At 41.0% G+C, this 14,791-nt stretch overlaps 1 non-coding gene across 1 annotated transcript; it reads left to right on the top strand.

Moving 5' to 3' along the window:
* Nucleotides 1-3,678: 3,678 nt before the first annotated feature.
* Nucleotides 3,679-3,785, top strand: LOC121983492. Its single transcript, XR_006112541.1, has one exon. It is a non-coding gene; the product is annotated as a small nucleolar RNA R71 (small nucleolar RNA).
* Nucleotides 3,786-14,791: the final 11,006 nt, after the last annotated feature.

The following is a 14,791-nucleotide window of genomic DNA, read 5'->3' as shown; positions in this document are numbered from 1 at the left end:
GGATCATTTTTTAGAGCAGCGCGCCGTAGAATGATCGCAAGAGTGAGTTGTCGTAAGGCTCAGCTCGAGATTGCCTTATATAGGCTGTTGAAGGTGCCTTCAAGCTCCTTTGAAGGCTTCCAGCTTGATTCTTATCCTTGCAACATCGGTCGTCGATAACATCTGCATTTTGCGAATTTTATCTCTCTGAAGGTGCCTTCAAGCTCCATGGAAGGTGCCTTGAATACTATTCATCGGGGGCGCCTTCAAACTTCATGGAAGGCACCTTGAATACTATTCATCCAAGGCTCTTTTGTACTTTCCTCTTCTTGCAAGACATATTAGTCTAAATACAAAATATACCTTACAAAATAGAGTTAGTACAAAAAAATATGAATTAATAAATTATTTTGACAGTGTCCGGACTGTCCTGTTCTGACTTTGAGTTTCGCTGAAACTCTATGTCAAACTGACGCCTACTGTTCCCTCTTCGGGGAACGCATCCTCACCTACTCCTCTCAGAAAAGTTTACCTATTGCCAAACCGATCCTCCAGACTGACTGGACTTTTGCTCAGCGTCCGAGTCTTTAGAACTTTTTCACTAGATGCCCGATCCCTGACCTGTCTAGTCTTCCACCTGGTTCGCGACCACCAGGATTTTCACCTAGAGTCCCTGACTCTAGCGTTTTGCCCAAAGTACTTGACCCGCCAAGACTTTCCACCTAGGGTTACCACCCCTAGGACCTAGGGTTACCTCCCCCTATGGTTTTAATCTGCCTAGAATCCACTAGGACTTTTGCCTAAGTACAATTAGGACTTTCCTGCGCACTTGGTTTAACACTTGTTAGATCATAAGACAACTTAACTTTGAACTCTTTGCCATTATCAAAACATAGATTCGATCATCTGGTACTTCCGCACCAAAAAACATGATCCGAGATCATCCATTAACTAAAATATAATTAAGAGGTCACCTTAGAAACACAAGTACTAGTCCAATTCTATAAATCATAATTATTTTTAGAGTTATCTACCATTAAAATTAGGTAAGCTGTAAAGAGATCCTAAAATAAGGCCAACACTAAAACTTCTATAGTAAAAACATTGCTCACTTCATACTAACATAGATAGGAAAAGATAGATCAGTAAACATATAAGCACTATAAGTAACCAATAAGTCACACGAAATCTAGAACAAGCATGCTAGTATTTTACATTAAGAAACAAATAATCATGATATGATGAATGATGCAACTAGTAAAAAATTTTATTATGCAAAAAGAAATATAATAAAAACTAAGGAATATGACAAAAACTAAATTAAACCCAACACATCCCCCTAGACTTAAACCTTTCATTATCCCAATGAAAACTAGAAATGAAATATGGAGAAGATTTTGAAGTAAGAGAAGTTACCAAGTGATTAGCTTTAAGGCTACACCATATGCTTGGAAATACTCCTCTATCTGCTCCTCACATTCCTCCATGACTTTAAAACCTCAATAATAACAACAACCAAGCATTTTCCCACTAGGTGGAGTTGGCTGTATGAATCCTTTTACACCATTGAGCTTTATCTCCTATTATATCATCATCTATATTTAAATAAATTTTATCTTATTTTATTATTACTAACCAAGTCTTTTTTGGTCTTCTTCTTCCTCGTTTGATATATATGTTTATCATAGTTTCACATCACCTAACTAGAGCATTTATTGGTCGTCTAAGTACATGTTTGCACCATCTTAAACGTGTCTCTCGGAGTTTTTCCTCAATAGATGCAACTCTGACTTTCTCTCTAATGCTCTCATTTCTTATTTTGTCCATCCAAGTATGTCCACACATCCATCTTAACATCCTCATCTCTGCAACTCGCATCTTCTGCTCATGTGCTTGAATCATAGCCCAACATTTAGCTCCATATAACATAGCAGGTGTAACTGCAGTTTTATAGAACTTACCTTTAAGTTTAAGAGGTACTTTACGGTCACATAAAACACTCGACAAAAAGAAAAGAAAGGAAGTTCTAAAATGAAAATAAGAAAGAATTTGGGTTGCCTCTCAAGAAGTGCTTATTTTTTGTCATTAGCTCAACCACCACATTAGACTCATCGAAATCTCGCTCTTAGAAGGGTAAGATATTTCAACACGCTCTTACCAAGGCATCTTATTATGCAGAGAGCTTTCATCATAGGATATATAAAGTGAAGTATCACTCTCTCCATCTTTGTCTTCTTGAATGCTCTTTCAGGTGGTCGAAGACGATTCAGATTGAGCATCCAATTTTTGGCCCAAGTGAAATCTGCACATGCAAAGAAAGAGCACACCTTCCACAAAAGAGAAAGATAAGAAAGAACTATAAAAATATTACGTTTTATAGAGCATGTATCAAAAGATGAATCACATCCAATAAAATCAATGATGAGTACTTCTATGAAGTTTTCTAAAAGATTACTAGTGATACTTACTTTACATTTTGGAGAGGTGCATGAACGTTCTAAACAATTGAATATGACTCCCTCTGGATCAAGTAAAGGTTCTTGCTCTGGCTCAAGTGGTGGTGCCTCTAAAGAAGGTGATTCTCGGGGCTCTGCCTCTACTGCAAAAGTCCCTACACATATATCATCAACAAATTCAATCTACGCATCTCCCATTGTACCAAGTGGTTGTGCGATCAAAGGAAGTGATTCTTGGGATATTGCTTCCATAGCAAAAGTCCTACACTTTCATCCACAACATCAATAGCTTTAGAAATGGTAAAGAGTACACTAATATCAATATCATCAATAGAAGGATCAATGATATCATCAAAAATTTCATGCTGAGCATACTCATCACCATCATCATTCGAAAACCCTATATCACTATAGCAACCCTTAACCCTAATAAGTAAATCCAAAAATTTATAAGTCAGTACATCATCATCAAAATCTCCATCAAAAGAATCTGAAATATTATAACCACTTATAACTTTAATAGCTATATCCAAAAAGTTGCATGTTTCCACCACATCATTATAGAGTTCATCAAATACTTTATATTTCTTGGTTTGCACTAACCTCTATGAAAAGGGGACGAGTGGTACATAAGTCCTCGCTGGACATGGTAGTATTGATTTATCTTTCTTTTTCATAAATTCTCTTTGAATATGTAGGAGAGGTTCAAATTGCTCGTCTAGGATTGAGCTCATCAACCGTTGAGGAAATGATACTGGTGATCTATAGTCTTTTATTGGAGTCATGGAGGTGAGATTTTGTAATTCTCTTTTATTCCTCATCTCATATCCACATCCATCTTTCTTTTGAAATTCATTGCTATTCCAACCACTTCTTAGCTTGAAATTATTACAATGTTCACTAGACTTTGGTTGTGTTGGAGGTAGATCTTGCTTAAACCATTTTGAAGTAAATATCTCTAACTTAGTCTCCAATGGTTTAAACCCCTAGTTTAGTGACTTGTTGATGTTTTCAGTAAAGTTTTCAATACACCTGAGTGGCTTGCACATCTGGGATTCTTAAAGAAGGTGTCTTCAAATTTTCATTTGACAATTCTTGGAGATTCATTGTCACTTGATCAATTAATGTATATGCTTCATCTAGACTTTTATTCATAAAAGAACCTCCCACTGATGAATCTAATAAACACTTATTTAAGAAAAAAAATCCCCTGTAAAATATATGCAGAGTTGACCATTTTTCTAAACCATGATGGGGGCACTGTCTTAATAAACCTTTGAATATGTCCCATGCTTCAAATAATGATTCTTCATATGCCTGAACAAAGTTTATGATGTAATTCCAATGTAAATAGTTCTACTTGGAGGGAAAAAATAATTCAGAAAGCGTTGCTCTAATTATTCCCAACTTGTAATGCTTTAAGGATAGAGAGAATATAACCAAGTCCTTGCTTTATCTTTGACACTGAAAGGAAATGCCATTAATCGAACTACATCCACTGTCACTCCTTCATAGTTTACCATATTTCAATATTCTAGGAATGTTTTAAGGTGTAGATATGGGATTTTTGATACTTCTCCTCTAAATTTATAACCTTGTATCTGTTGGTGCAACCTTAGGTCAAGGTTGACCTGGTTGACCTGATTCGAGTTGACCTAACTCGAGTTCTATTTTGATGTTTGACGAGAATAGAAAAGTTCTATTATGATGTTTGACGAGAATAGAAAAGTTGTATCTTGATGTTTGACAAGAATACAAACTTGGGAAATTGTGGGTGCAACCTTCGGTCAATGTTGACCTGGTTGACCCGACTTGAGTTGACTTGATTCGGTAAAGTCCAAGTATGGAGACTTGGCACGGGAAAAGTCCAAGTATGAAGACTTGGCACGGAAAAGTCCAAGCAGGGAGCTTGGCACAGGAAAAGTCCAAGTATGGAGACTTGGCACGGAAAAGTCCAAGCAGGGAGCTTGGCACGGGAGAAGTCCAAGTATGGAAGCTTGGCATGGGAAGTCGGAGAGGGCTCGGCAGCTCGTTCTCCGACTAGGCCAAGGACGGATCTTGGCACGCAAGTCGGAGAGGGCTCGGCACTGCTCTCCTGACCAGGCCGAGAGGGCTCACCCACTAAGCTCGTTCTCTGACCAGGTCGAGAGGGCCCAGCTCGCTCTGACCGGACAAAGTCGGAGAGGGCTCGCTCTCCGGACTAGGTCGGAGAGAGCTCGTCGTTCTCTGGACCGGATGAGGAAGTTGGAGAGGGCTCGGTAGCTCTGCGAGGGGTCGGTAGCTCGTTCTCTAGACCGGGAAGGCTTTAGGATTAAGGTTGGAAATTGGATCGTCGCGAACCGATCCAAGATACTACCGATCGATCCGCATCGATCAAGAACCAATCGCGTGGTATCTGGAGTTATCGATCGGTCCGAGACCGATCGAAGCAACATGAGGAAAGGAGAAAGGATCGGTCCGTGGACCGATCGATCCTCCCGACCGATCAGATATGGTCCGATCGGTCAGATCGGTCTGTGGACCGATCAGGGCTCTCCTGGACCGATTAGGTGATCGGTCGAGGCATAGCCGTTGAGTCACAACGGCTATCTCCGTCTTCTTCGCAGAACTTTGTCACCAGGTGAGCAGGTGCATGTTATAAAGAGGTCGAGGGCTTCTACAGTGTATCTTCTTCTTCTTGGTTCCTTCTGCTCTTACTGAGCTTTGCTGTCACGCCCCAAAGGAGTCCCTGCCAGACAAAAATCCGGCAGAGTCTCCCCTGTACCAGTGACAATATGAAGCATCACTACAAGCAAAATACATCAGCCACATGCAACTATAATATTTATATACACAACCACGCAGTTATAATAACAGCCCACACGGTTGGAATGAAACAATCACAACCACGCAGTTATATATAAAATAGCCCACACGGCTGTACCAAAAACCAACACAGCGGAAAAACGAAAACGGAAAGCCCACACAAGACAAATAGATACAATGCATGCCGGCACGGCTTAAACACAAATACAACACCAAAAGAATAAGATAGACACATGGCTATACATAAATACAATGCCAAAAATAAGAAAAGAATATACAAAAGAAAACAAGCACGGTCTTCGGATGTGACGTAGGACCCGGCAGACAGGATACTCGAGCGACACCAACCATCTACAGGCTACCTGAAAACATAAATGTATACATGCGGTGGTGAGTATAGGTAACTCAGCGGGTAATAGAAAAGATAGTGCATGGACTATACATAAACATAGAGATCACAAGTATACAGTCTCAGTAGGGAATAAAGAACATGATCATACTATCATAATCAATGCACCTAAACATATCTGACATAATAACCTGACATATAAACTGTATAAACCACAACTAACATAATGACATATACATCCCCAATCTGGAATCGACACATGATACAATGATCAGTAAACTCACCGGATCTGCAACAGATATACCCGTGACACCTGTGCAATATAAATACGACTGCATATATATGTAAAATAAATGACATGTATGCAGCATGGCAACCATATGCAACAACCATAGCTCAATCAAATGCAACAAATCACAATCACATGCAACTAGTATCTACTAGGCATGTATGCAAATGTAGATGCACCGCGCATCAAATGCAGGAATAATAACTGCGTATGCATGCTCCATGGTCACCCCCGACACCTCTCCAGACACCACGACCCCAGTATGGCCGAGAGGCTTGGGTCCGTGACAACTGTACTACCCTCCAGCCCACTATATAGTGGTCGAGGCGGACAGTCCACTAGTAGCTATCTAGCTACATAGCATCAGGGTCCCTGACTGCTCACAACGCCGGATCTCACTAAACCTCGTGACCGGGTGGCACGACAGGACGAGCGGCAACTGCTCTAGCTACCACTACCCATGAGTGGCCGAGTGTGCGGCGCTAAACCAAACCAATTGACGACTCTCTCACCACAAGGGAGATAATGGTCATCAGAATGCAATGAATGATGAACATGATATATATATATATATAATCATCATCCATGCAACAACCCCAAACCTCATAAATACCTCCAACAAGAGTATAATCGTCATGATACCTCCACATATCCCACCAAACATATGTACACACTATACATGTATAATCAACCAAAAATCTCCAATAATTCCACCAGACACATGTACACAAAAGATAAGTACAATCAACATGTATCCTCTAATAAAAACACGATAGACATATGTATATACCCCAAATATACAATCAACACAACTCCTCCAAAAGTACATGACAAATACATATGTACACACCACATGTAAATGCACGGTCAACAAGATGACTCCTATAACACATACCCACCTATGTACAATCCACATCATATACCCAATCAGCATGGTAATACCAACAACCCGACAATCCCTACAAGACATACTCTATACGTGTAATCACAATAGAGTAGATATCAAGAGTTGAGACTATATATGAATTAAATAGATCATCACAAAGGTCAAGCATAAGTATCATGCAGGAAAAACAGCAACCGATCATGATATAAGATAAAGCAGTCTAATTCATCCAATAATGACCATGCACTAAGTACAAGAAAATCTACATAGAGGTCAAGGAAGAAATACCCGCCTTAAATATAGATCGTGCCAAGTAATCCCGCGTCGAGACGCTCGTCCCAAATCCAAGTCCTGCAGAAATCAATATATTTATATTTTATTTAGCTAAATTCATATGAATTAAATAGCTAAATAAAATCTCTAACCCAATAGGATCACTCCAATCAAATATGCTCCCTGACTAATCCTCCAAATAATCCTTAACCACCATATCTGATAACCCAACCAACAATCAATCCAATAATCCAAAGAATGATCACATAACAATCTATATCAACCAATCACCATATCCACAAATTCCAACCCGATACAAACCCCAATCAATCCAACACATACCAATAATGATCATGTTTAACTCCACCTAATGATCCAAATCCAATACGATAATAAATCCATCCTTAATCCAACTCCTTCTAAAACCAAACATAATCTACAATGCTCCACACCAATCAAATCTCCTTATGAATTAATCCAATCCAACCTACTTTAAATTTCTACACTCCATCTCTACTAATCCAAACCAATGTAGAAATGAAATCACCTCTAGAAGTAAAACCTTAATCCTTAATCCACAATAATTCATCCAATCCAACTAATCAACCAAATCTTCAAAACACAATCAACCATAAACTCTAACCATCCTCAATCAACAAAATTATGCCCTCCTCTAATTCATATAACAATCTACAAGTCCTCAATAAATCCAACGCACCTTAAATCAATTCCTACAATCCATCTACATGCTTCCATGTGCTCTAAACCAGACATAACCTAATAACCATTAACAATATCGATAGAACAGAGCAATAATAAGAAAATTCTAGAGGTACATCACCAAAGGAAACTCACCTCGAGATAGTGCCACAAATCAAGAGCTCACAGCCCCTACTCCCACTGTCCAGAAGCTACAAGAACACCTACACACCAATTCTTCCAAGAATCAATCTAGAATACCAATTATACAGCAAAGGGTTGGTTGAAACCCTAATCAACAGTCCAAACTTACCTCAACAACCCCTTGCCTCCTCATCCAACAGCTTCCGCCGAACCCAGCCGCAAGAATTGGAGAAGATCAGCGAACAGCAAAGGCACAGTCCACCACAATGTGAATCCAAAGCCTCCCTCTAGTCCAGATCAGAAAGAATGCCACAAATAAACCCAATTACATAAGAAACCTTACCTTAACCGATCGCCTTTAATGGTGCCGTGCGATCCACTCCCACTAGTGATAACCTAGTTCGCCCTCCAGCGAATAGATTGAAGAGGAGAAGCGAAAGGAGCACAATTGGCCGGGAAAGATACAAACCAATTTCTCCTCACCTTGCCCTAGCTCCACCAGATCATCATCGATCGCCCACAAGAACCTGTTGAGGAAGCGATCGGTCCACTGGAGAAGGCTTGGACAGCGTCAGCTCCTTCGAGATTCTGGTGATGGTCCTTAATCAACACGAGGAGGCCGAGACCATCGAGGAAGAGTCACCCTCCGTCGTCGTCGAGTCGTCCGCGAGAGAGGGCAATCGGGAGAGAAGAAACCGAGAGGCGAGGAAGAAGAACCCGCCACTTGTTTCCCTTCAAAGCTCCGGTGGTTGCTTGCGCCGGCGACACCGAGAGGCGGAGAGGAGAAATCGCCGGAGAGGGGAAAGTTCGGCCAAAGGAGTTATTGGGAGAGAAGAAATGAGAATCGGGAAGGAAATTAGGGGAAATCGGGTTTAAACCTAGGTTAGACTAATTAAAGTCTAAGTTTATTCCCAAATTAATTCCCACTTAAATGGGTATTCCAAACAGACTTTATTTGAACCCATCAATTCGTCCCCTAAAAACTCGTCGTACGAGCTCCGAAAAATTTCCAGAAAATTTCTAAAAATTCTTGAAAAATCCAATAAGATTTTTCGTCCAATAATATTTATTATTTAATTTTGCAGTATCTTACATTTGTTGAGCTCATACTTCTTGAAGCTTCGAGTGAGCTTCCTTCGGCTGGTTCAGCTGCTGTTGGGCATCCGTGAAGTTGTTGCTTCATCAACGGACTCCCGTCGACGAGAAGGCAAAGTGTTTTTTTTTTCATTCATATTGCTTTTTGTTTCTTGCCTTCTTTCTTGTACTCCTATCTTGCTGTTGCAAGAGATTGTGGCGAGGTTTCTCCACCCAGAAGGAGTTCATATTAGCCGGTTATCCGGGGTCTCATCTACCGACGGATTGATAGGCTTCGTCCACCTTACGGACACGCCGAGGAGTAGGAGTATCATCTCCGAACCTCGTTACATCATCGTGTTTGAGGTTTGATCTTCTCCACTTTCGTTTCTACATTGTATTTCCGCTGCGCTAACTTGATTTGTATAAAGAAATGCGAATTTGAGGGTGGCTATTCACACCCCCCCTCTCTAGCCGCATCCGAAGGTCCTAACAAGTGGTATCAGAGCAAGGTTGCTCTTCGTCGGATTAACACCCGGGGGAGCACAAGCTAGAAAATGGATTTACTTGGAGAAGACATTACGATTCCACCCTTCTACGATCGTGACGACTTCGCGTATTGGAAGGTAAGAATGAAGTATTTTCTTATGACTAACCTAGTGAATTGGAATTGTGTACGAGTAGGTTTTACTCCTCCGGTGGATAAAAAGGGAGAACCTCTTGAGAAGAAGAAGTGGACGAAGGAACAAATCCACCAATCCACAATCAACGACGAGGTAACGAAAATCCTTGAATTTTCATTACCTAATGATATCCTGTGTAAGATAGGTGGATACAATGATGCCAAGGAGTTGTGGAACAATTTGGCTAAGTTCCATGAGGAGAGCTCCAATTCAAGTCATGAAGAGGAGTCAAGTGAGCCAAGTAGCTCACATCATGGAGGTATGGAATTAGAAGTTGAGGGCTACTCAACATCTAAGGAAGAAGAGGAGGAGAGTTCTTCATCAAGATTGGTGCAAGAAGAAGCCTCTACCTCCGGAAGGGATGAAGAAGAGAGCGTATATCCATCCTCAACCCTAGGTAACTCAAGCAACTTAATTTCAAATAAATTACATATAATGTGCTTTGAGTGTAGGGAATATGGGCATTACAAGAGTAAATGTCCAAAGAGAATTAGGAAGACTCCACCGGCGCCAAAGGTCAAGGAAGCCGGAGTCCCGATACACAAGGGCAAGGAGCACGTGGTGTGCTTCCAATGCAAGCAAAGGGGACATTATAGGAGTCAATGTCCGAGGGGGAGGCAACCTCACAAGGACAAGAGACCAAGCACATCTATAGGGGGAGCTAAGGCAAACCCTAAGGTATCCTTTAAGGCACATTCTTGCAATTCTAATAAGACACATGCTAGTAATTTTATTGCAATTGTCAATAATGATAAGCATGATAACCATAGAAACCGATACATGTGCTTAGGTGCCAAACATGTTAGCCTAGATAAGGACAATGCTAGAAATGCCAACCCTAAAGTTAACTCATCTAAGGTTAAGGAAAACCTAGATAGGAATCCCAAAACAACTAGACATATGCCTAGGAATACCTCAAAGAAAAATGGAAAATTAAAGCTTGAGGTATTAAAGAAGGAAAATCAAGTCTTGAGGTCAAGACTTGACACTTTAGAAAATGCTCTTAAGAATTTGGAGAAGTCAACTCTAGGGTCTAAGGGTCAAAAATCAAAGCCCAAGGACATGAGAGGTTTGGGTCACAAACCTAAGTCTCAAGTGGTCAAGCCCGCTTATCATAATGTTCCTTTCGATTATGGAACAAGACCTAGGGCTAAGAAGACCATCACCAAGGTCACAAGGGGAGTCACCCCTAGAGTTGATCTTGATGAGTCCCAAATGACCAAGGCTTTAAAGCCTAGGAGGGTCATTAGGAGGGTTGCTAGGGAAGTCATCCCTAGTGAATATTTAGTGAACCCAATGAGCTCAAATAGGTATTGGGTTCCTAGGAGCGTGATTCCTTCATGCTAGATGGTTTAGGGTGTGCCAACCTTAATTGGATAGGTAGTTAACCTACTCATGGCAAAAGGTGACATTTTAGGAAGTTTCAAGGTATAACCAAGCCTTGAAAATGAAATTAAAAATTATTCCTAAGGTGATTAGGATGTGCCAACCACATTTGAGGAATTTTCTAGGGTCAATTTAATTGGCACATAGTGATCTAAAAATCTTTAGTATATGATTTTAGGTCTATTACACTTAGGAATATAGAATTTATGGCAAAATGATCAAAATGGCAACTAAGGCTAGAATTAGGTATTTTCTATACCTTTATATGTTATTTGTCATATATTGTTTGTCATATGTCATGTCATGACATCATATTTAGTTTATTGTCATTTGAAATGTCATGATAATGCATAGGTTAGTTATATGTCATGCCTTATTTAAGTTTCATACTTTATGCCATGTCATCATGACATTGGCACATATGTTCACTTATGATATTATTTTATGTCATGTCATCATCTCTTGCATTTATGATCAATTAAATTGATTTAAGGATAAAAACTCAATTTGATATGGAAATCAAATTGTTGTCTAGAAAATGCATTAGAACTTAGCTTAAGATGACCTAAACCCATATCTCACATCAAAATTAACTTGGATGTGTTTGATACACCTTAGATGTGTGTGAGATATTAGGATTATGAGTTAGGATCAAGGTGCATAGCTCTTGTACCTAGATGAGCCTAATTCTAAATTGAGGATCATAGGGAAAGCTTGTGTACAAGTCATGTACATTTAGCCCTAAGATTGTGATCCTAAATTGAATGGCTTAAAATCATTTCAAAATTGATTTGAAAAACCTTGATGAAGCTTTTCTAGTGATAGCATTCATCATTGAGCAAGTTGATACAAAGATGGATTAACCTTGAACTATTTCAAAGTCTTTCGAACTTTGTATCAAGATTTAAAAATGGAGTTATTTTCATAGAAAACTATTTTTCCATGATAATATATGTTATGAGGAATGTATCCTCAAAATTTTATAATTTTTGGAATTTTCTGTGATTTTTTAGGGGTTTCTGAATTTCGGGAGAAAATCGAAATTCAAAGCTTTGTGGACCGATCAGAGGGGATGCCGATCGGTCCAGAGGTCTGGATCGGCCATCGACCGATCCAGGAAGTGGATCGGTCCGGTGACCGATCAGTTGAGGTCCGACCGTCGGTGACCGTCGAGCGTGCAAAATGCTTGATTTTCACCGTTGTGTCGAAATTTCAGAAAGTTAAAACAGTTTGTTTTGGATTTCTAAAGGTTTGAAACTCTCCAAGACATTGTTGGTGCAATGGTCAAGGGGGAGTTGACCTTTAGGGGGAGTTTTACCTATTAGTCAAGGGGGAGTTGACTTTTAGGGGGAGTTTTTACTCTAAAGACTTGAGTGATATGGGATTATCACTAAGTTGATTGTTGACCTTAGTATCAAGGGGGAAATTAAGAGTTTCAATGAAAGGTATGAGACTTTCATTAGGAAGAAACTCTTGACCTTGATTCACTCTTTTTGATGTGTGTCAAAAAGGGGGAGAGTGTCCGGAGAATGTTCAGAGAGAACATTGGACTATTGGGAAACCTAAGTTAGGTTATCGGGTTAACCTAACTTGTTTATGGTTTTGTCAAACATCAAAAAGGGGGAGATTGTTGGTGCAACCTTAGGTCAAGGTTGACCTGGTTGACCTGACTCGAGTTGACCTGACTCGAGTTGTATTTTGATGTTTGACGAGAATAGAAAAGTTCTATTCTGATGTTTGACGAGAATAAAAAAGTTGTATCTTGATGTTTGACAAGAATACAAACTTGGGAAATTATGGGTGCAACCTTCGGTCAAGGTTGACCTGGTTGACCCGACTTGAGTTGACTTGATTCGGTAAAGTCCAAGTATGGAGACTTGGCACGGGAAAAGTCCAAGTATGGAGACTTGGCACGGAAAAGTCCAAGCAGGGAGCTTGGCACAGGAAAAGTCCAAGTATGGAGCACGGAAAAGTCTAAGCAGGGAGCTTGGCACGGGAGAAGTCCAAGTATGGAAGCTTGGCATGGGAAGTCGGAGAGGGCTCGGCAGCTCATTCTCCGGACTAGGTCAGAGAGGGCTCGGCAGCTCGTTCTCTGGACCAGACGAAGTCAGAGAGGGCTCGGCAGCTCGTTCTCCGGACTAGGTCAGAGAAGGCTCGGTAGCTCGTTCTCTGGACCGGATGAAGTTGGAGAGGGCTCGGCAGCTCGTTCTTCGGACTAGGTCAGAGAGGGCTCGGTAGCTCGTTCTCTGGACCGGACAAAGTCGGAGAGGGCTCGGTAGCTCGTTCTCCGGACTAGGTCAGAGAGGGCTCGGTAGCTCGTTCTCTGGACCGGATGAGGAAGTTGGAGAGGGATCGGTAGCTCATTCTCCGGACTAGGTCATAGAGGGCTCGGTAGCTCGTTCTCCGGACTAGGTCAGAAAGGGCTCGGTAGCTCGTTCTCTAGACTGGGAAGACTTTAGGATTAAGGCTGGGAAATTGGATCGGTCTGCGAACCAATCCAGTGATACGGCTGATCGATCTGCAGACCGATCAGTAACCAATCAGTGTGGTACTGTGAGTTATCTGATCGGTCTGGAGACCGATCAGGAAGCAACACAGAGGAAAAGGAGAGAAAGGACTGATCGGTCCATGGACCGATCAGATCCCTCCTGGACCGATCAGGATATGGTCTGATCGGTCCAGGCTTAGCCTGATCGGTCTGTGGATCGATCAGGGCTCTCCTGGACCGATCAGGTGATCGGTCCAGGCATAGCCGTTGAGTCACAACGGCTATCTCCGTCTTCTTCGCAGAACTCTGTCACCAGGTGAGCAGGTGCAAGTTATAAAGAGGTCGAGGGCTTCTACAGTGTATCTTCTTCTTCTTGGTTCCTTCTGCTCTTACTGAGCTTTGCTGAGCTCATACTTCTTGAAGCTTCGAGTGAGCTTCCTTCGTCTAGTTCAGCTGCTGTTGGGCATCCGTGAAGTTGTTGCTTCATCAACGGACTCCCGTCGACGAGAAGGCAAAGTGTTTTTTTTTTCATTCGTATTGCTTTTTGTTTCTTGCCTTCTTTCTTGTACTCCTATCTTGCTGTTGCAAGAGATTGTGGCGAGGTTTCTCCACCCAGAAGGAGTTCATATTAGCCGGTTATCCGGGGTCTCATCCATCGACGGATTGATAGGCTTCGTCCACCTTACGGACACGCCGAGGAGTAGGAGTATCATCTCCAAACCTCGTTACATCATTGTGTTTGAGGTTTGATCTTCTCCACTTTCCTTTCACATTGTATTTCCGCTGCGCTAACTTGATTTGTAGAAAGAAACGCGAATTTGAGGGCGGCTATTCACACCCTCCCTCTCTAGCCGCGTCCAAAGGTCCTAACAGTATCATGATATTTAACTCTGGATATAGTTGAAAACTTTTTACTTCGATATGAGGTTACACAATAGGAGACATAAATCTTGTATAAATAAGTGTAGACAATTTTATTAAAGGTCTGCTTAACATGTTAGTGCTCATGGATATCTAAAAGAAATTATGAGAAAAAAAAATATAGAATTAAGAGCAAGAAAGAAAACATAGAAATCCATATAATTTTACTCAAACTACAATAAGTCAATTTCCAAGTGAACATACTCTTTATGTGTGACCCAATAGGTTCTCATAATATTGACAGTGTTCCTAAAACTATTTTAGATATACAAGCAATGAACGGCATTTAACAATGCATTATTGTTACCTAAGTGATGAGAATGTCGAGATTTGACCTAACCTGTCTGTGTCTACTATCT

Source organism: Zingiber officinale, chromosome 5A (assembly GCF_018446385.1).
Source record: "Zingiber officinale cultivar Zhangliang chromosome 5A, Zo_v1.1, whole genome shotgun sequence".
Classification (NCBI taxonomy): domain Eukaryota; kingdom Viridiplantae; phylum Streptophyta; class Magnoliopsida; order Zingiberales; family Zingiberaceae; genus Zingiber; species Zingiber officinale.
The sequence above is the reverse complement of the archived record's forward strand: the minus strand, read 5'-3'. Positions and strand labels throughout refer to the sequence as shown.